The following is a 21,221-nucleotide window of genomic DNA, read 5'->3' as shown; positions in this document are numbered from 1 at the left end:
TGACTTTTACCCGACCATCAGTATACTTTATTTGTTTGAGGATCTAGAAGATATTATGCGCTTTGTGTGGATGAGTACCCGACAAAGACACATGGTTTGGACTTGGCTTGAAGTTTATGGGAGGAGTATGGTCGTAACCAAGGATATGCTAAACAACCAAAACTTTTTAGTTCGTTGTAGTTTGGTAGTTTATGAAATAATTGAAGGAAGGGAGAATCATTTTTTAGAGTGGAAATAGGCAAACGATTAATTAGAAAAGTAGCAGTAGTGATAACAAAAGGCCAATATTGAAGAGGCATTTTTGCATGAGAAAGAAGCGTTAGGCCGGTTTCGACGATGTGACGATGTCGACGTAACCATTATGTTCGAGTGTGTGGGGGGTGGGGATGTAAGATGAGAAATACCACATGATGCGAGATGAGAGGCAAGTTTGATATATTCACCGCCATTATCCGAGAATAATTATTTGATTTTGCATTGGAAATAATTTTCGACAAGATTTTGAAAATGAATGAATGTACTAAGAGAATTGGATTTCTTTTTAAGAGGGAAAATCCATGTATATTTAGTATAGGGGTCAACATAAATTATGTAATATTTGTAACCATCATAAGAGATAGCCAGTGAACACCATACGTCAGAAAATAAAAGTTGAAGTGGTGCATTGGAAGTAATTGATGAGGTATGAAAAGGAAGCTTATGGCTTTTATTGATGCAACAAGAGTTACACGAATCATTAAAACGAATCATTAAAGTGGGAAATAGACGAATCGATTATGGCCAGCAATTGTGGAGGAGGATGTGGAGATAAGAGACATTGATGTGGGAAGAAGAAGGTCGCAAATGTATGGGATGAAGGCTGGCGGCTGTTGTGAGGGAATTAGGTTAACCTGGGAATGATACCATATGAAAGATATTGAACCAAAATGAATGTCTCGTTAAAGCAATTGGTGATATATACAAACTACAATAATAGACTAGCTATGATACAGGGATTTTGTACAACAATTAAGGAAACTACAACTAGAAAATATATGGTCAAATATAGAACAAAAACTTGAAATTCAAATATTTTATTCCTTTGGAGAGAAACCGGTTATTATATTAATACTAGTATTCGGACCCGCCGCGTTGCGGTATGGTCATAAAAACGTTACACATTTACTATTTGTGTGTGTGAAAGTTGAAAGTGCTATTTGCGTGCCAAAGTTGAAAGTTTGGTTCTCTTTTTTAGCACAAATTAAGATTCATAGATGCATAATGGTTGACCCGTTCTTTGAAGCTCCCCATCATGTCTCGCAAACCATTCTTATTCATGTCAGCTTTCTTTGCAGCTATATCCACATCCTCCCATGCTCCATCTCAGTTGCTCACTTCTATCCTTCAATGAAAAAAAAGACGCCATAAAATGTCAAAGTTTGATTTAAACTATGTCGAAAGTCAAAACACTTTTGACATAAACAAAAGTCAAAACACTAACTAATTACCTCACCATCTTCTCTTCTCTTTTTAGGCAATGCTACCACTAAACCTTCTTTTAGAGTACGGTTCAACCAAATTTCAAGCTTGTTTAAGAACTGATGAATCCTAAAACATCCTCAAAATACTGCCAACTGGTTTTAAAATCAGATTGAATTTTTATACTGCCCTTGGAGATGAAACTTCTAAAGGGGGCTTGAAAGAACGGGCCAACCGATCACCACCACCATATTCCAAAACCACCATCTAACATCCACCATCACCTAAAACCTGCCAACCAGTCTTTGTATTATTTTTGATGGAAACAGAACCCATAGTATTCAATCTACTATAACACTGGAAAAAAATTAACTTACTTCTGTAAGGGCTGAATAATACTGAAGACCCTATTTGACATTATCTAACCTTGCAAAGCTTACCAGTCTGACCATAATCTATCATTTAAACAAAATATTTAACTTTGTGAGATGCTACTTGAGCTGTGATTAGTTCAGAAACTTAGAGGTTAGGGAATTTAATTATAAACTATTACAGAAACAAAAACAAAATTACCTTTGCAAATGAAGTTACATGAAGCCTTTGTATAACAGGTACATGTCGTTGCATCTGTTAACAAATCAAATCAAATAATCATTAAGCATCACAATCCAGAGTATAAAAAAGGTAAGCTATTGTGAATCTTTTGTTAAGTAAAACTATTGTTGCAACTTGCAACTATTATCAGGTTTTACAACATGAATTAGTGCATATGTCAATAAATAAAAAGGCTGCAGAAAATTGCAATTCTGCCAAACTTCATACTGTCTGCAACATTTTGATTTTTTTGCATCTTTATGTAATTATGCCCAAATCCTCAGGTATTGCAAAAATATGACACTACATTATAAAATGACCAAACTGCACTATAACATGACCACACATGCATACACAATTATCTCTTTTATAATATGCAGCTTGGCCTAAATCACATGTGAGAACTAATCTTATATGATTTAAATATGATCATCAAAAGTTAAAAACTGTATACAAAAATTTTACATTTTACTGTTATTATTATCATGGAAAAAGTTTGTTGAGTCTTTTTCACACAAACCAATAACTCTTCTTTTATCCGACCCGTTATGACACGGCCACCTTAGAACCTAAACTCCTTCCCTTTATTTAACCCCATTTTATAAGACTGAAAGTCGAATAACATATAGCTCTTGACCAAACCAAAATTTGACCTACTAAAGATTTGAAATAACAAAAACATTTGACAAAAAAAAGAAGAAAAAAAAATCGCCATAACCTAAATAGAGAAGAATGACTAAAAGATCATCTAGGTTATTAAAACCTTTATTATATAACCCAAATATAAAAAAGAACAAATCATTATGTAAATTGAATTGTTGAGGTGTCATGTAAAACACTCAAATTTAAAAAACCCATGTTACAATTGGGTTCTAAACCTTTTCTATAAGCCAAACACAAAAAGGAACAAATCTTAATATAGCATATAAAGAAAGTATGTACCAGGAGCGTACAATGTCTTGTAGTCATGAAAATTGATACCATGGTTATGTCCGGTTGAAGCTTTAAAGACCATCTGCATAACCATAATAAAGATGAGAAGTTGAATTAGGGTTACGAACACTCCCCCCCCCCCCCCCACACACACACACGCGCGCGCCAGAAACTGCCATAAACCATCACCACGAAAAAATCGGCCACCACCGTAAGCAACAACTATAACACCACACCACCGCCACCAAGAGTTCGGAAACTGAACCCGGCAACAATGACGACGGAAAGGAAGATGGAGCAACAATACGGTGGTGGCGAGACGCGGTGGTATAATATGGGGTTTTCTCTTGGAGAAGTCATGAAATCATGAAACAAAGAGAGAGTGACCGACAAAAGAAAAGGAGAGGTGGAAAGGCACTGGACACCTGTCAGCAAAGGAGACGCATAAACCTGTTAAACTAATGTACAATAACTGCTGCAAGATTTATAACACACAAAGCATAAAACACCTATCATGCATAACTTGCAACACAATAATGCACAAACCTGCCACAAATTATATAAGTATACAATTTCAAGTGAATTAAGCATCAATAGATTGGACATTCTGCAGTCAGGGTTGTATTCTATTCTCCTTAACATATGCATTTATGGTTGTACAACTGGAAGCATAGATTGTACCAATTATTTGAACTTGCTTTAAATTGTTGTTCCTCCAGCATTATACATTATATATTTGGTTTATGTCATTAGAGTATTACATGTGGTGGTGGTGATTCAGCTTTGCATATCAGTATCTTCCTTATTATCAGGTTTCATCTCCTAATTTTTTGTCATATCTCTCTCTCTCTCAGCCCAAATCGTTGATCTACAGCCACTACCATCGTCTTCAATGGCTGGTGATTTAGTTGGAGGATTCCGGCGAGACTAACAGTAAGTTTTCTCTATTTCACCAGCCGATTTATGGCAGCGGTATATCGTGGTGGCAGAGATATGGCAGACCATGTTTGCGACCCCACTTCTGACAGTTACCGCTCTGAAGAGGTAGGTCCCCGCAAAGCCCAGTTGGACCCGCAACACACACCTTGAAGAGGTACGTCTGCGCAAAGACTAACTGGTCCCGCAGGACCCACCATGCTCAGAGAGATGAAGACCTTATACGCAGTAAGCCAGCTGTTCCCTCAAGAAAGCCTCCCTTGGTACAGTACCTTGCCTGTTCCCGCAGCTATGGGTACAAGCTAAGAAGGAAGGCTACCCGCACTAACGGAAAGGCTACACGCATAAGGCACTAACTCATACTTCAGCAATGTCACCTGAAGAAGGAATGAGCAAGGCGGGAATATTCCCGCCCAAAAGAGCCAGTCCGTACGCTTCTGGAAGATCTTTTGTACTATACCTGCCAAGGTATGGACAAAATAGACAAGATCTGACCAAAGCAGCCCATGAACCAATCACAGGGTGACAGCTCACCGACAATAGTACGAGGAGGAGCACGCTCTAGTACAAAATGTCACTATCAGCCGCTGCCTACCCACCAACTCCCATCGTGGCACGTACATAGCCCGTAGTTGGTGGAAAAGGAATATTATACAGCTGGCCGTACCTGCTTGGAAACCTACCTTCGGCTATAAATACTCCAACACCTTGGAACGGTATCATCATCTTATCTTATCTTCTCTCTAGCTATTTCTCTCAATATACACTTATATTCAGAGCAATCTAGTCTGATTCTCACGCCGGAGGGTGGTCACAAGGAGGAACCCCCCACCCCCTTCTCAGTGACGAGCTCACGGTGTCTGTTTTGCAAGTCAAGAAGAATAATCATCTTTGCCGGACCTAACCCTCGTGGGAAACATCTACTTAACCCTAAGATTATCCTTAATCTGCCGGGGGTCATCTAGTGTTTCTTCATTGGCGCCATCCGTGCATAAAAGCTAGAACTAATTCTTTTTCTCAGTTTTTTCAAAACCTCTGGAAAGATGGTTAAGGTTACTGATGCCAAGGCCAACTAGTGACCAAGAAACTCCGGTAACCACAACCCGAGCTACTGGGGGGAACACCGGCGAGTACACAATTTTTTACGAACACTACCCCGGTTACCCAAGCCGGGGCAAGTGCAGTAAACAATCCTCCCCTGGGATTCATTGATACCCAGTTGGAGAAACAACAGACGAGGCTCCCCCGCCAAACACTTGATCAAGTTAAAGCGTGGGCAGAAGCACGTCAGAAAGAATTCCAAGCTGAGTTGGATGAACGTTTACGTTCACTCCAACAGGCTAATGACGAATTCGGAAGCACTCGACAACAGCTCAACATGAGCAATGATTGCGAGTACTTAGATAATGATTGGGAGTCCGACAGCGACGCAAACCCTCGTCATAGGGCGAAAGGGAAGCGTAAAGAAACGGACTTCCAGCCGAGAAGAAATTTTGGAGAAACCTTTAAACCAAGGAACGCGGGGGAAATCCACGTGACTTCTCCAAAACTTTCAGGCCAACTGTTGCAAATGCGGGAATGTCCAAGTTTGCAAGGGACATTGCGGAAGCAATCGCCCCGAAGAGTGCCAAACAGATGTCCAACATTGGCACTTATGACGGCATATCCGACCCAGACGATCACTTGAACAGATTCATAGCGGGGGCAACCGTCAGCAACTGGACGGAACCCACGTGGTGTTATATGTTCCAGATGACGCTGGTCGGAGCGGCCAGGGCGTGGTTTGATCGTCTACCGGTCCACCACATCTACGATTGGGCGGACTTCCAGCACAAGTTCAGCCAACACTTCAGTCAACAGAGAAAATATACTGAAGAGCAGTGGACGATCCTCAACTGCGTTAGAAAGGAGGATGAATCTTTGCTAGACTTCATCACTCGCTTCAACTCAAAGAAGCTGAGTCTGGGCACCATAAGTGAAGATCTTGTCCGCGCTGCTTTCATCCAGGGCGCCGAATACCCAGAGCTTATCCGCACGCTGACGGGTAAAGACGGCATGCCATCCATATGGGATGCCATCATGACGGCAGCCAAGCGCTTTGCCGAAACGGAGAAGCAACTGGGTAGGAATCTTCCCCAGAGTACAAACCTCTACACGCAGAGGACCAGAGAAAACAACATCCGTACCGCCCGGCAAAATAAAAAGAGGAAGCTTGGTATTTGGCTGTCAAGGGTAAACTTTGACACCTCATCCAGCTCTCGCCCTCTATTAGGCGGAAGGGATAACACGCACCCATCAAACCGGAACCCTAGATGGACGCCACTCACCAAAAGCGTCACAGAGATATTTGCCACCGAGAAACTCCCATGGCCAAAAGCTCCAATGATCCGACAGCGCCATAACGCTGATCAGAGCAAATCCTGTGACTTCCACGGGACAAAGGGCCACACCACTGAGGAGTGTACATCTTTGAAGGATATTGTCGAAACATTCGTCAAAGATGGAAACCTTACACACCTTGTGGCATCAATCAAGAATGGAGGGAGGAATGATAATCGGTACAAGGGCAACGGACGAAAGCCCGTCGACATCAGCATCCACATGGTTCATGGCAACGTCAGAGGAAGAAAACGACGAATGACAGAACCATGTGCGTGGAAAGAAGCTGAAGTGCGCTTCCCGCGAGTGCCAGGAGGGCCCAACAAAGAAGGCCCTATAATCATCAAAAGCCAGCTGGGGCACTACATCACTTCCCGCACTCTTGCTGATAACGGCGCTTCGTCAACGGTCATGTACAGGTAGTTCTTCGACAAGCTAGACGACGAAGACAAAGAACGCCTGGAAACGGTCTACGCCTCGATGGAAGGGTTCGATGGCAGCACAAACACCCCCTGGGTATCCTATCTTTCCCTGTCACTCTCACAGACGGGAAACACTCCCGCACAGAAGACGTGGACTTCGTCGTAATTAAGAAGCCACACCACACATACAACATTCTCTTCGGGAGAGATGGGATGGCAAGATTCAATGCCGTGGTATCTTCAGTCCACGGCATGATGGGGTGGCCAACAGCTGAGGGTTGTAGCGATGATCACCGGTATTCCCCATGTATGCATCGCATCTGTCTTATCTAAACCCAAACCAAAGATGGCTAAACCAACCATTACCGAACCAGAAGAATGGGCCTTCAATGGCAAATACCCTGACCAGGCTGTTACCATTGGTCCAACAATCACCGATCCCACACGCACCTTACTCAAACGCTTTCTGCAGAAAAACGCCGACATCTTCGCGTGGACACCAGCTGACATGACTGGTGTACCTCGAAGTAAGGCAGAGCATAAGCTCAAGTGTGACCCGGCTTTTACGCCGGTCATACAAAAGCGTCGAGTAATGGGAGGGAACAGGCTAACGCGTGTAGAACCCAAGTCAAGGAACTCCTTGACGCAGGCATCGTACGCGTTAGTAAATATCAAACATGGGTTGCAAATCCCGTCATGGTACCGAAATCTAACAAACAATGGCGCATGTGCATAGATTTCAAAGACCTAAACAAAGCATGCCCCAAAGATTGTTACCCGTTACCCGAAATTGACCTTAAGGTAGATTCGTTAGCACCGTTTCGCCTTAAATGCTTCCTTGATGCGTATAAGGGATACCATCAAATCCACATGGCCGTTGACGATCAGGACAAAACCGCATTTCGGACGCCCGATGGCACGTTTTGTTATCAAATGATGCCATTCGGACTTAAGAATGCCGGGTCCACATACCAACGCCTGATGGACAAAGAGTTTCATGCCCAAATTGGGAGGAACTTGGAAGTTTACATGGATGACCTAGTCATCAAAAGCCTTGAGCCAGAAGTGATGTTGAAAGACATCGAGGAAACTTTCAAGACGCTCAGAAAGATAAACATGAAGCTCAACCCGAGCAAGTGTTCTTTTGGAATGGAAGAAGGGAAGTTCTTAGGAGTCATCGTTACCAAAGATGGCTTCAGAGCGAACCCTGAAAAGGTCGAAGCCATTATCAAAATGGAATCACCTACTACCATCAAACAAGCTCAGACACTGAATGGACGACTAGTCGCACTTAACCGCTTTTTGGCGAACCATGCGGATAGGTCGTTCCCATTCGTGTCAACATTGAGAAATTGTTTAAAGAAAACGCACTTTCGCTGGACACCAGAAGCGGAAGCAGCTTTTCAAGAGATCCGGTCACGCTTGATCGAATTCCCAACGCTCACAGCACCAGAAGCGGGGGAGGAGTTAATCATATACCTCTCCGCCACAAATAGAGCAACAGGGGCAGTCCTGCTAGTAGAACGAAAAGGCATCCAGATGCCCATCTACTATGTTAGCCGCGTCTTAACAGACGTTGAAACCCGGTACTCTACTTTGGAAAAATTAGTCTTAGCGCTCGTACAGGCTTCACGCAGGCTAAGACGGTATTTCCAAGGTCACCCAATCACCATTCTCACCAACTTCAAACTTGCAAACGTTCTAGGCAAACCCGAGTTGTCAGGACGCCTAGCCAAATGGGCAATAGAATTGAGAGAATATGCGATAAACTACAAGCCAAGACCAGTCATAAAAGGCCAGGTCTTGGCCGACTTTATTGCAGAAGTCCCCGCTTCGCGGGAGAAAGAGTGCCAGGAAGAGACTCAACCCTCCAGTACAGGACATTGATGATGTCTGGCGATTCTACACTGATGGAGCAGCCAACAACGAGGGTTCAGGCGCAGGGTTGAAACTAACCAACCCAGCAGGCCAAGAGTACACTTACGCTATTCGGCTGGATTTTCCAAGTACGAATAACGAAGCGGAGTACGAAGCATTCCTGGCCGGGTTGAGAATTGCGCGGAAGATGGGGGTGAAAAACCTGGAAGCCCACGTGGATTCCATGTTAGTAGCCAACCATATAAAAGGGATGTACACGGCCGTTAACGACACAATGGCCCTGTACCTCGCACAAGCAAAAACCCTTATGCGCGATTTCAACGATTGCAAAGTCATGCACATCAAGCGAAGCGAAAACAAATCTGCGGACGCGTTAAGCAAGCTTGCATCGTTAGCCTTCACCCACTTGGGAAAGGACATCCGCGTTGAACTCCTTGGAGCACCGTCATTCCCGCACAATGAAATTTGTGTCATCCAAACTGGTACGGAAACGTGGATGACACCAATCATAAATTACCTTGCGGCGAGTATACTACCAGAGTCAAAAGCACAGGCAAGAAAGATACGCTGTAAAGCACTGAACTATCAACTCGTTGATGACATACTTTACAGGCGTAATTTTCTTGGCCCACTCCTAAGATGCGTGGACGACCAAGATGCTGATTACCTCCTAAGGGAAGTACACGAAGGCATCTGTGGAGTACACGCAGGCCCACGCGCTGTTGTAGCTAAGCTAAACAACGCGGGATACTTTTGGCCGGGGATGCATACGGATGCGCTGGCATACATCAGAAAATGTAGGTCCTGTCAGCTCTACGGGCCCAACACGCATCGCCCGAAAAATGAACTCGTTCCAGTCACTTCTTCATGGCCATTTCAGAAGTGGGCCATCGATGTGACGGGCCCATTTCCCACAGCAGCAGGGAACGTTCAGTTCCTAGTGGTAGCTATCGATTACTTTACCAAGTGGATTGAAGCAAAACCCTTAGCCCATACAACCGCAAAACATATCAAAAAATTTATTTGGGAATTTATTATTTGTCGTTTTGGACTTCCACAGAATTTGGTGAGTGATAACGGCACCAACTTTGCTGACAAGAAGCTACAAAAGTGGCTGGAAGAACTTCAAATCACCCACACCTTTACCTCAGTGACACACCCGCAGGGTAATGGTGAGGTGGAAAGAGAAAATAAGAGCATCGTCGGCGGCATAAAGAAAAGACTCTTGGAACATAGATCCGGCTGGGTGGACGAAGTTCCATACAACCTTTGGGCAAACAGAACGCTAAAAAAGGCAAGTACGGGAGAAACCCCGTTCAGCCTCACCTACGGCACTGAAGCCATGGTCCTGGTCGAAATTGGTCTACCCTCACCAAGGGTCTTGACTCAACCAGAAGACAATGATGCGGAAAGACGGTTAGACCTTATGCTAACCGAAGAACGCAGAGACTTAGCCGCAGCGCGTGAAGAGAACTACAAGCGACAAATGCAAAAGTACTACAACACGCGGGTAAAACTCTGCAACTTCAATGTCGGAGACTACATACTGCGTAACAACGAGGCTTCGAACCAAGAACGCCCAGGAAAGCTGGCCCCGGTCTGGGAAGGGCCATATATTATCAAAGAAGTTTTGGGAAAGGGCGCATACCGGCTCGAAAGGCTCAATGGCACCCCCATCCCAAGAGCATGGAATGGAGCTCAATTACGCAAATGTTACATGTAGATCAATTCCAAACTTGTAAAGAAAAGGCCTAGAGCCACTTCTAATGGAAATGATTCTCCTTTATCACATTGTGTTGATAGCCTTACCTTTATACTTATGAACTTTCCAGACTGATATGCCGGTATTCACCACATAAATAAGTGTGAAAAGAAGTAAGTCGTTGCGTGTGGAAGGCAGCAAAACCCGCATAAACATAAAAACGGTAAAAATTTCTAAGGAAAAGATGAGGAAAACCTTCACGCAGGTCAGATATAGGTAAAGTTTGGCCATCCTACTAAGTGAAAGTGACGGTCTTACCCGCACAATCATGATAGAGGAAGCAAAACTTGAACTTATTATCTACCACGTTGACAGGTTAACTTATCCTAAACACTTAGAAAATTGCTAAGTTAAACTAAATTATGTATGAGCACAACATATAAGGTTTACAAGGCAAGGCATTAACAAAACATTTATATTCCATAAAAATTCAAACATTACAAGAATGGCTGGGTATCTACCCGCCTACAAATATATAAATCTATCCTAATGGTGGGAAGGGATCTCAAGGTTCAAACTTCAGGACCACTCCCTCCAAACCCACTTGAACCCGCACCATCAGTTAGCTGTGGCGGTTCAAGGAAAGCCTTGAGAATAGTTAGCCCATCATCAGCAGCAGCAATCTCGTTCACCTTCTCCACTATCGGATGCGGGAAGGCAGCATACTGGTTCACTGCTTGGTCGTAAGCAGCTTCAGTGTCCACGTCATATAGAGGAAAGTTGGAAGGCGGGATGCCGTTCTCAACAAACCCCAGACCAAGCAGGCAACCAGCCTTTTCCCCATCCTCATGAGAAGCGTTGAGGGCTGCGCTCATGGCATCGTCATAAGATGTGTTCCTGAAGATCCGATGCACAACATACAAAAAATAAAAATATATGTATAAAAAACTTTTCTAAGTATAAAGAAAAGCATAAAGAAATTACGGAACTACACATACCTGCGACAACGCTTCTCGTAGAAGCCATTCCTTGGTGACCAGAGCTTCCTGGAGGGCAGCTTGAGCTTGATCACGGGCGCGTTCGGCTTCATTTTTGTTAAGGTTGGCAAGCAACACATCCTTAGCAGCAGCCTCTTCAACGCCCTTCAGCTTACGCTCAGTGCGGTCAAGCATACCCTTCTGATCCAGGAGCTCTTGGAGTTTCTTGGCATCTTCTAAGGCCAAAGCATCATGAGCCTGCTGAAGCCTCTCTAGTTTAGCTTTAAGCTCCTCATTCTCGGTGCGCAGAGGCTCAGTAATGGCTTCAGCTTTGGTGGCCCTCTCAGTCGCGTTCCCCGCAGTTTCCTTGGCCAACCTAAGCTGTTCGTTAACAGCTTGGGTAGCCTTGGAACGGGCCTCATGCCTGGCCTGGACCTCGACCTCAAGGTCCTTGAAGGCCTTCTCCTTCTCCACAGCAATCGTGGCAAGCCTTTTGTTCTCCTCCCGTAATGCACGCGCCTGAGCCACTTCCAGGCTACGCGCCGTCTTTAACTTGTCATTTTCACGACAAAGCAACTCGACGCGCGGCTGCATTCGAGCAAGGAGAATTCGAAGCTCATTGGTTAGCCTACCCTCCTGGTAGCTAGCCATTGCCTCCCCCAACGCACCGCTTGGGGCGGCGTGGCGCGCCCATTCGACGCAGTCCACAGCCGTTAGAAGGGTTGTTCCCCGGCGGATGTTCCACCGTGGAACATACACCTCATTGGAATCTGAAACTGCAAAAACAAAAAACAGTTAGGAAAAAATGATAAAAAAAAGGCCAAAATAACCCCACGCACCTGTAGGGTCGACAACAGGCCGGTAGCCGCCAAACCCATCACCCGAACCTAATGGATACCCATCCAAGAGGTCAGGGAGATGGGAAGGAGGCAAAGATTGGCTAGAAGCCCCAACCCTGAACATACCTGATGAACCGGCCATGGACGAGGTAGTCGCCGGTGCCGGAGGCATGGTTGAAGCCGCCGCGGTAGAGACCATCGGAGGTGAACTCACTGGAGGTGAACTCACAACCGTAGCCGCCGCTGCGGAAAAGCCCGCAGAAAAAATTACCGCCGGCTCAGTAAAGGATGCGGTGAAGATGGCACTGACAGCCGGCGGAGATGACATCACAATTGGAACAGTTGCCTCAACGGGATGAGCAACTGAACCAACACTGCAAGCAGGCGCAGCTGCCTGGGTCATCGCCTCGGGTAGGTTGACCAAACCTACCGTCGTGGGTCCAGAACTGCTCCTTCCCGCACCACTTTGGAACGCGGTTGCACCCACGCCTGCATGAAGATAACAATATTAAAAACAATGGCAGAAAGAAATGCGGGAAAGATAAATAAAAGTATACTTACGGGTTTTCTTAATCTTGAAGGTTCTGACGGGCGGGGATGAACCCGATGGAACTGGCCTCTTCACGCCAGTCACCGTCGTAGAACTTGGTTGCTCGGAGGTGACAGCTGTCTCAACCTCCGAAACAATTGTCTCACCACCACCAGGGTTCCCCGCCGCCTCCTCGCTTTCAGTCTCGGAGTTAGACTGATTTTCTAGGTCGACGGCGGAGGTAACCTTCGCCTTGCCCTTCTCGGCGGCAGATTTCTTCTTCCTCACGAAGAAAGGCCCATCTGCGGATTCCTCATCAGAAGATGACAAAATTAGAGGAACTCCAGCATAAGTCTGAGCATGCAGAGGGCGAGGATTAAAGAATCCCTTACCTGGCCGCGCGGCGCTCAAAATCTCGTGGCCCAGCGGATAGACCTCCACGAATCTGTCCGCCGTTTGCTCCAAAATGGGCAACTCGTTCTTGTCGAGATCACGAGTACCCAGTCGAGCGGGACCACCAGTCTCCCGCGGTTGCAGAAGCGATTGCAAGTTGTTCCCCTCTGAAAATAAAAAGAAACAGTTAGAAGAAAAACCCTAAATCAGCAAACAAGATGGAGCATACCGTAGGGAGTAGAATTCAAACCGTATTCAAGGATGATAGGTACTTGCGGCGTCCCAGAACCGGCATCCTTCCATACCCGACTCATCCCGAGCATCACTATCCCAGACTCCGCAAAGCGGTAAACCGAAGTCTGGATCTGGGAGATCTTGGTAAACCATTCCGTCTCCTGGTAGTTAGAGGCGTGAAGGTTGGGGAGTGCTCTCCCGTTCTTGAATGTCATCGCAATGGGGACGACACAGGCAGAGATGTAGAAGAACTCCCGTTTCCAAGACCCAAGACTACGCTCGGTAGCGCAGATCTTCAAACCCTTGATCCGAGTGACCAAGGTATACCAGCCTTGGATGCACCTCCAGGAGTAGAAGGTCATCAGGCGGTCGACACGGGGCTCGATGCCCAGAATGTGGCACACCCATTCAAAATGGCGGACCTTAGCGATCGCCATTGGGTGTACCTTCGTCAAGTGTACACCGTGTTTCGGAGAAACACGGTATACAAACTTCGTTAATGGGAATCTGAGATTCCCACACATGAATAATGAGGCATAAACCCCTATCTTGCCCTTGGGGGCATCATACACCGTCTGGTGAGGCTCCGGAAACTCAGGCTCGTAAGGATCGAGCATGAACTTCTTGACGACATAGTTGTATAGATCGACAGAAAGAGCACACTGGCACTTGCCAGCAGTACTCTTGTCGTCCTTGTCAGACGCGGACATCGGGTTCTCAGGGTATACGTCGGACTCTTCAGCAGTAACCTCAGGATCATGAATGGAAGACATGTTTTGGGTTTGAATGAGAACGATTTCAGGAGAATGCTCGACAGAAAAGTTAGAGTATTCGCCGGAAATCGCTTAGAAGAAGAAGGAGGTGAAGGTGTGAGTTGAGATGCACCCTTTTCCCCCTTTATATACTCATCGCAATAAATGCGATGAATTTAATGCGGAGGAGAGAGAGAAGCGCAGGTGCAATGAAACGACGACACGTGGAAAGCGCAAACTGGCAACAGCCGTCGACAGGACGCGTGCCGTAAAATTCGCGCCCACGCGCCTGAAAAAGCGTCTGGAATGACCATATACTGTGACACCCGGTAAATTCCCAATCCCTTAAACCAAGTAATCAACCTAAATATTAGGTAATTATGTTATATGCGCCTTGCGCGAGCGCGCCATGTTAGTCAGCGCGTGCATTTGTTATGTGCGCCCTGCGCGAGCGCGCCATGATAGTCAGCGCGTGCATTTGTTATGTGCGCCCTGCGCGAGCGCGCCATGTTAAGAACCAGCGTGGGCATATGTTATATGCGCCATGCGCGAATGTTTTGGCTTTATGTTTTCATGTACCTTAACGTTATGTTGTCTAATGGGTTGACCATCCCGCATGATGCTAAGGCGGGTGCATCCTAAATCGTTTATGCGCGTGCGGAAGGGAACTAACCTCCCCGCATGGCGGGAACATTGAGAGCTAGTTTGTCTGAAGCTCCAAGATGGAATTGACTTCAACATAACTGATCACTATGTTGAAATACCAAGACCACCTGGAGAATCTACAAATGAAACTCAATGTCCCTAACTGCGAGAAGGTTACGCACCTACCCGCAGCAAAGAAATGTCCTTCACGCAGAAAGCTATGCGCACAAAGTGATACGCACAGAACACTTAGTCTATTCTCCAGACGTAGGGAGATTGCTCCCGCCCAAAAGGAAACAGTAGCGTGTTTCAGAGATTTTCCACTTTTTACTGTACACTGACAAAAGTACCTGAAAAAGCACACAGTAACATGAAAAGTCAACTGTCAGCCACCCTATTCTCACCAACCCCAGACCTGCATGTCCTGACCAAATCAAATCAAAATCTTTTATCCACTACTCCACTTTTAAATAAATAATAATAATTTCCATACTTTATCATCATTACACCTAGATATGAAAAGATTACAGTCCCCTAAAGCAAGGGATTGTGTTCCCTTGAGTTTGCCTATAAATATGTAACCTAAGTTATCACCCAAACACACTTCAAGAACTGCAAACTTGCACTAATCATCTCCCAAGCATCCGTTGTTTTCATTTCCGATCCTGTTACTAGACCTTCAATTCCGAGGCCAACACCAAGAAAACCCGAATCTCGATTAATCCCTTAACAAGAACCACAGGTGAGTCTCACAGCCCCTATTTTCACTGTTTTCACTATTTTTAAACTGTTTTCGGGGCGAGGGACACGTACTTAAATAATGTTTTATCATGGTATACTTACAAGCTATGCAAGCGATTATGTGTTTAAGTTATGTTTCATGATGAGCAATGCGAACGGTTATCTATGGTTTTTTTTTTTTTTTTTTGATGTTAGTGCACCAGATTCGAGTAAGTGATCACTTTACCATTGGAACTCTAAGGGTAGGGACTGCTGGTTTGATCCGCCCACTCGTAGGGGTCGCACCTCTTACACAGACGAGTGCCTAGTATGGTCATGGGGCAGTACTATGGGATTGAGCCCGCTCGTAGAGGTCGCTCCTCTTACGCAGACGAGCGCCTTGTTTTCCGGCACAACGTCCGCGCGTAACCCGCGGGACGGTATTACAGTATTATTCGCTCGTAGTGGCAGCGCCACTTACACAGACGAGCACGGCTTTTCAGAAATGTCCACGCGCAACCCGCGGGACGGTATTACTTATTTCGCTCGTAGTGGCAGCGCCACTTACACAGACGAGCACAGCTCCCAGAAATGTTCGCGCGTAACCCGCGGAACGATTTTATCAGAATATGTTGATAGAACTATGTTTTACCAAGCATGTGTTTTAATGATGCTATCAGAATTGTGTTTCAGAATGATTTGTATCAAGATTATGATGCAATACGATTTATCAAGTTACTAAAACTTGTGAACTCACTCAGTTTATACTGATTCAAATGTTTTTACGTGTCTTTCAGGAGATAACTAGGTAGCGCATGGAGTCACACTTAGAGCACCTCACGCTGAACATCTAAAACTAGCTTTTTGGAAGATTTTAGTTCTATCCCTTCGATGCGCGTGGTTGTTCCCGCCGCGCAAGGGGATATGGCGTGGAAATCTTCAACAGTTTTATACTTGGATGTTTTTATGTAATTTTTAAACAATGTAATGTATTTGTATTAAACATTTCATGCGCAATGAAAATCTTTGAATGTTTGCAATGGCCCGTGCTCAATTATCAATCCCCACTCGCGCGCGCCCGGCTGTTTCCGCCGCTCAGGGCCGGGTGTGACAGATTGGTATCAGAGCACTGGTTATAGCGAACTAGGAAAAGAAGTTTTAACCTAGACTATAACCGTTGGGGAATCGCATGAAATATTTTTCAAAGAAAATATTTTCAAAAGAAACTATACACACACTTAGGAACACGGGTCACACAGTGTTTAGTGAATAAAGATAAAGAACATTATGTGCTCAGAGTACATGCGCTAAGTTTGATATATTTTCACTCTCTTTTAAAGCGAGAATGCCTCCAACTAAAGCCAAAGGAATTACCATGACACCCGAGGAACTCGCGGAAATAATCGCGCAAGCAATCGCAACACATGAGGCCAGCAAGGCCGAATCAAGTCAGGGTCGTCAGAATGAGACCCCAGAACCCGAATCAGGAGCCTTGGACAAAGGATGCTCCTACAAGACATTCATGGCCTGTAAGCCTTGGCCATTCAAGGGTACCGAAGGGGCCATTGGGCTCTACAACTGGATTGACAAGATGGAGACAGTTCTCTCCATTAGCGGATGTAGTGAGAACCAGAAGGTCCTTTACGCGACCTGCATGTTCCAAGAAACAGCTTCGTCTTGGTGGAAACTTCAAACGAAAACATTGGGGCCAGAAGTTGCTCTCCACAAGACCTGGGAGGAACTGAGGGAAATGATGATGAGAAAGTTCTGCTCTCGCGCAGAAATCCAGAGTCTGCAGCAGGAATTCTGGAACCACACCATGGTAGGAACGGATATCGACGCCTACAACAACCGGTTCAACGAGCTTTGCCAGTTGGTGCCAGACATGGCAAACACGGAGGAAAAGAAGATCGAGAGGTATATCTTTGGGTTACCTCCTGTTGTTAGGGTTCCGCTCAACGCCGCAGCGCCTCCAACCTTTGATGAGGCGGTAGCGCGGGCCATCACCCTTACAAGGGATACGGTCCGTGCGGGTATGTTGACTACGCGCGGAAACGAGCAGCGAACCTCTGACTCCAAGAGGAAATGGAACTCTCACCACCGAGGGTCCGACTCCAAGCAGCCACCGTTCAAGAAGCAGGAGAGCGTAAGGGCTTACGCGATCCAAGCCGCGGAGCCCTCAAGGAAAGGATACAGCGGGCCTTACCCATGGTGCAACAAATGCAAGTTTCACCACGAGGGTGAATGCGCGAGCGTCACGTGCGCCAAATGTAACAGGCCAGGGCACAAGACGATGAATTGCCGTGCTAAAGAAGGTGGAGCCAGTGACAACTGCTACGCATGCGGAAAGCCAGGGCATTTCAGTCGGGATTGCCCGCAAAGGGGAAACCAAGCTCGCGGGAGAGCTTTTGTGATCGGCGCGGGTGAAGCTAAAGAAGAGCCGAATGTGGTAACCGGTACGTTTTTGCTTAACGGCCATTTTGCATCTGTTTTATTTGATACTGGCGCTGACCTAAGTTTTATATCCGCTGAGTTTAAAGACTCCCTAGGCCTAGCAACCAGTAGGCTAGACACGCCTTATACTATAGAACTAGCCAATGGTAGGCAGTTATGCGCGAACGAAAGAACTGAACAATGTGTAATAGTCATGGGAGGTCACGGGTTCAATATTAATTTGTTGCCAATAGACTTGGGAAGTTTTGACATTGTGGTAGGTATGGATTGGTTAGTCGAGAACCGCGCGGAAGTTATTTGCCATGAGAAGCAGGTTCGGATCCCACTGTTGAACGGAGAAACCTTGGTAATTCAAGGGGAAAGAAGGGGAGTTGCGACGAAACTGATTTCGTGCCTAAAGGCGCGTAAGTGCCTAAGGAAAGGGTGCTACGCCTTCCTGGCGCATGTCGTAGAGAAGAAAGGAGATGAGCGAAGAATTGAAGACTTACCAGTAGTGCGCGAATTTCCAGAAGTTTTTCCTGAAGATTTGCCCGGATTACCGCCGCCGCGACAAGTCGAGTTTCGTATTGATTTGGTCCCAGGAGCTGCGCCAGTAGCTCGAGCGCCTTATCGATTAGCTCCATCTGAGATGCAAGAGCTATCCAATCAGTTACAGGAACTATTGGATAAGGGTTTCATACGCCCAAGCTTTTCACCTTGGGGAGCTCCAGTACTGTTTGTTAAGAAGAAGGATGGTTCGTTCAGAATGTGTATTGACTACAGGGAACTGAACAAGCTGACAGTCAAAAATCGGTACCCCTTACCGAGGATTGACGACTTATTTGACCAGTTGCAGGGATCCAGTTATTATTCAAAGATAGATCTACGGTCAGGATACCACCAACTTAGGGTCCATGAGGAAGATGTGCCGAAAACAGCCTTCCGAACTAGATACGGCCATTATGAGTTCTTAGTGATGCCTTTCGGGCTAACTAATGCGCCGGCTGTATTCATGGATCTGATGAACCGGGTATGCAAACCATACTTGGACAAGTTTGTGATTGTGTTTATAGATGATATTCTGATTTACTCACGGACCAAGGCCGAGCATGAGCAACACCTGAGATTGATTTTGGAATTGTTGAGGAAAGAAAAGTTGTATGCGAAGTTTTCCAAGTGCGAGTTTTGGCTTAGAGAAGTTCACTTTCTCGGTCACGTTGTAAACGAGAAAGGAATACACGTTGATCCTTCCAAAGTCAAGGCCATCGAAAACTGGGAAGCGCCAAAAACCCCAACTGAGGTGAGGCAATTCCTAGGACTAGCTGGCTACTATCGACGCTTCATTGAGAACTTCTCCAAGATAGCCCTACCTCTGACCGTGCTAACTCAGAAAGACAAGAAGTTTGTTTGGGGCGAAAGTCAGGAAGCAGCGTTTCAAATGTTGAAACAGAAGTTATGTAGTGCGCCAATTTTGTCTTTGCCCGAGGGGACGGATGACATCGTTGTTTACTGCGACGCTTCACATCAGGGACTTGGATGTGTCCTTATGCAGCGAGACAAAGTCATAGCGTATGCCTCGCGCCAACTCAAGACCAATGAAAAGAACTACACAACGCATGATCTGGAACTTGGAGCGGTTGTCTTCGCGCTAAAGATTTGGCGCCATTACCTCTATGGTACAAAGTGTGTAATCTTTACGGATCACAAGAGCCTTCAACATATATTTGATCAAAAGGATTTAAACATGAGGCAACGAAGATGGGTGGAGTTGTTGAATGATTATGATTGTGAAATTAAGTACCACCCTGGAAAGGCGAATGTGGTAGCAGACGCGCTAAGTAGGAAGGAGCAAATAAAAACGCTACGAGTCAAGGCTCTAAGGTTGACCATACACGCAGATCTCTCTACCCGCATCCGAGACGCTCAGCAAGAAGCCTTGAAACCAGAGTTTGTTAAAAACGAATGCCTTGGGGGTATGACTAAGAGTTTGGAACTTAAAGAGAACGGCAATCTATATTTCGCTAACCGCATATGGGTCCCTCTCAAGGGAGGATTGCGCGAGCAAGTACTAAACGAAGCTCACAAGACACGGTATTCCGTACATCCTGGCGCGGACAAGATGTACCAAGATGTTAAAGTGCTGTATTGGTGGCCCAATCTTAAAGGCGCCATCGCGACGTATGTCAGTAAATGCCTGACGTGTTCGAAGGTGAAGGCTGAATACCAGAAACCATCAGGGTTGCTCCAACAGCCAGAAATTCCCATGTGGAAGTGGGAACAAATCTCTATGGACTTCATCACCAAATTGCCAAGGACACCTGGGGGTTACGACACGATCTGGGTTATTGTGGATCGGCTAACTAAGTCAGCGCACTTCCTACCGATCAAGGAAACCGATAAGATGGAAAAGTTAGCCCGATTGTATATTCGAGAAGTAGTTTCAAAACATGGAGTCCCAGTGTCCATCATTTCTGATAGAGATAGTCGGTTCACATCAAGGTTTTGGAGATCGTTACAAGGAGCTCTAGGTACTCGCCTTGATATGAGTACAGCTTATCATCCTCAAACGGATGGGCAAAGTGAGCGAACAATCCAGACATTGGAAGATATGCTACGCGCGTGCGCGATCGATTTCGGAGGTAGCTGGGATACTCATCTCCCATTGGTTGAATTTTCTTACAACAACAGTTATCACACAAGCCTCAAGGCTGCGCCGTTTGAAGCTTTGTATGGGCGCAAGTGTAGATCCCCACTGTGCTGGGCTGAAGTGGGTGACAAGCAAATGACTGGTCCAGAATTGATCCAAGAAACAACAGACAAGATTTTTCAGATACGGGATCGCCTTAAGACAGCGCGCGACAGACAGAAGAGCTACGCAGATGTGCGAAGGAAACCGTTGGAGTTTCAAGTAGGGGATAGAGTACTTTTGAAAGTCTCTCCATGGAAAGGAGTTCCCCGTTTCGGCAAGCGAGGAAAGTTGAATCCGCGCTACATTGGACCATTTGAGATCCTGGAAAGGATCGGTCCGGTTGCTTATAAACTCCGTTTACCCGCCGAACTCAGTGGAGTTCATGATACGTTTCATGTGTCCAACCTCAAAAAGTGCTTATCTGACGAAACGTTGATTTTGCCGTTGGAAGAGATTCACACCGACAAACAGCTGCACTTCGTAGAAGAACCTATAGCAGTAACCGATTGGAAAGAACAAAAGTTACGCAGAAGCAAAATCAAGTTAGTAAAGGTTCAATGGAAATCAAGGCGTGGGCCTGAATTCACTTGGGAAAGAGAAGATCAAATACGCAAGAAATACCCACACCTCTTTCAGAGCATGGCTTCTGCCAGCAACGTCTCCTAAATTTCGGGACGAAATTCGCTTAACAGGGGGAGAATGTGACAC

At 45.8% G+C, this 21,221-nt stretch overlaps 1 long non-coding RNA gene across 2 annotated transcripts; it reads right to left on the bottom strand.

The window, feature by feature from the left end:
• Positions 1-1,144: 1,144 nt before the first annotated feature.
• On the bottom strand, positions 1,145-3,070 carry LOC143603356 (uncharacterized). 2 transcript variants are annotated; one of them, XR_013148041.1, is made up of 5 exons: positions 2,995-3,070; positions 2,032-2,085; positions 1,836-1,913; positions 1,488-1,749; positions 1,145-1,381 (listed from the first exon to the last, which is right to left on the bottom strand). It is a non-coding gene; the product is annotated as an uncharacterized LOC143603356 (long non-coding RNA). The 2 variants fall into 2 exon arrangements; XR_013148042.1 differs by having other exon boundaries at positions 1,145-1,376.
• Positions 3,071-21,221: the final 18,151 nt, after the last annotated feature.

This window comes from Bidens hawaiensis, unplaced genomic scaffold (assembly GCF_021521415.1).
Source record: "Bidens hawaiensis isolate Kalapana, Puna unplaced genomic scaffold, B.hawaiensis_p1.1 tig00061382_1, whole genome shotgun sequence".
In the NCBI taxonomy this organism is placed as follows: Eukaryota; Viridiplantae; Streptophyta; class Magnoliopsida; order Asterales; family Asteraceae; genus Bidens; species Bidens hawaiensis.
This window is presented reverse-complemented; position numbering and strand designations above follow the sequence as displayed.